Below are 2,215 nucleotides of genomic sequence, written 5' to 3'. Positions count from 1 at the left end.
GCGGATTCACTTTCTTCTCAGCAGCACATGGAACCTTCTCGAAAATAGACCATGTGTTATGCCACAAAGCAGCCTTTAGGAAATGCAAAAAAATAGAGATACTGCCTTGTGTTCTATCAGATCATAATGGACTGAGAGTAGAAATCAATGACAAAATAAAAAAGGGAAATTACTTCAACACTTGGAGACTAAATAATATGCTATTGAATGAAACATGGATGACACAAAACATCAGGGAGGAGATTAAAAAATTCTTAGAGGTCAATGAGAATGATGATACAACATATCAAAATCTCTGGGACACTATGAAAGCGGTACTAAGAGAAAAATTCATTGCATGGAGCGCATTCCAGAAAAGAATGAAAAGTCAACCACTAAATGACCTAACATTACAGCTCAAAGCCCTAGAAAAAGAAGAACAGAAGAACAGCAAAAGTAGTACAAGACAGGAAATAATTAAAATCAGAGCTGAAATCAATGAAATTGAAACAAAAGAAACTATTCAAAAAATTGACAAAACAAAAAGTTTGTTCTTTGAGAAAATAGACAAAATAGACAAACCCTTAGCCACACTAACAAAGAGAAGGAGAGAGAAGACTCAAATTACTAAAATACATGATGCAAAAGGAAATATCACAACAGACACCACTGAGATACAGAACATAATGAGAAGCTACTTTGAAAATCTGTATTCCAACAAAATAGAAACTACCGAAGACACTGACAAATTTCTAGAGACATATGCTCCTCCCTAACTGAATCAGGAGGACATACACGATTTAAACAGATCAATATCAAGCAATGAAATAGAAGAAGCCATTAAAAATCTACCATCCAAGAAAAGCCCAGGAACAGACGGATCCTCAGCCAAGTTCTACAAGACCTTCAAAGAAGAACTCATTCCAATACTTCTCAAAGTATTCCAGGAAATAGAAAAGGAGGGTACCCTACCAAACTCATTCTATGAAGCTAATATCACCATTATACACAAACCAGGCAAAGACACATCAAGGAAAGAACATTTTAGACCAATATCCTTGATGAATAGAGATGCAAAGATCCTTAACAAAATATTGGCAAGCCATATCCAAAAACATATTAAGAAAATTGTGCACCACGATCAAGTGGGGTTCATCCCTGGAATGCAAGGATGGTTCAACATTCATAAATCAATAAACGTAATCCCTCATGTCAATAGACTTAAAGATAAGAATCATATGGTTATTTCAATTACGCAGAAAAAGCGTTTGACAAAATACAACACCCCTTCATGCTCAAAACACTAGAAAAAATAGGGATAGTAGGAACATACCTGAACATTGTAAAGGCTATTTATGCTAAGCCCATGGCCAACATCATTCTTAATGGACAAAAACTGAAACCATTCCCTTTAAAAATGGGAACAAGTCAGAGATGTCCTCTTTCACCACTTCCATTCAACATTGTCCTCGAAACTCTAGCCAGAGCAATTAGGCAGACTAAAGAAATTAAAGGAATATGAATAGGAAAAGAGGAACTTAAGCTGTCACTATTTGTGAATAACATGTTTCTATATTTAGAGGATCCAAAAGCCTCCTCCAGAAAACTTCTAGACCTCATCAATGAATTCAGCAAAATAGTAGGCTATAAAATCAACACGCATAAATCTACAGCATTTTTATACGCAAGCGATGAAACAGCTGAAAGGGAAATGAAGAAAACAACTCCATTTGCAATAGCCTCAAAAAAAAATAAAATACTTGGGCATCAATCTAACCAAAGAGGTAAAAGATCTACACAATGAAAACTACAAAACATTGAAGAAAGACATTAAGGAAGACCTTAGAAGATGGAAAGATCTCCCATGTTCTTGGATAGGCGGAATTAATATTGTCAAAATGGCCATACTACCAAAAGTGCTATACAGATTCAATGCAATTCCAATTAAAATCCCAATGACGTACCTTACAGAAATAGAGCAAGCAATCATGAAATTCATCTGGAAGAATAAGAAACACAGAATAGCTAAAGCAATCCTTAGCAGGAAGAATGAAACAGGGGGTATCACAATACCAGAACTTCAACTATACTACAAAGCAATAGTAACAAAAACAGCATGGTATTGGCACCAAAATAGACAGGTAGATCAATGGTACAGAATAGAGGACAAGGACACAAACCCAAATAAATAAAATTTTCTCATACTAGACAAAGGGGCCAAAAATATGCAATGGAG

This window comes from Sciurus carolinensis, chromosome 13 (assembly GCF_902686445.1).
Source record: "Sciurus carolinensis chromosome 13, mSciCar1.2, whole genome shotgun sequence".
In the NCBI taxonomy this organism is placed as follows: domain Eukaryota; kingdom Metazoa; phylum Chordata; class Mammalia; order Rodentia; family Sciuridae; genus Sciurus; species Sciurus carolinensis.
Note: the sequence above shows the minus strand (reverse complement) of the source record.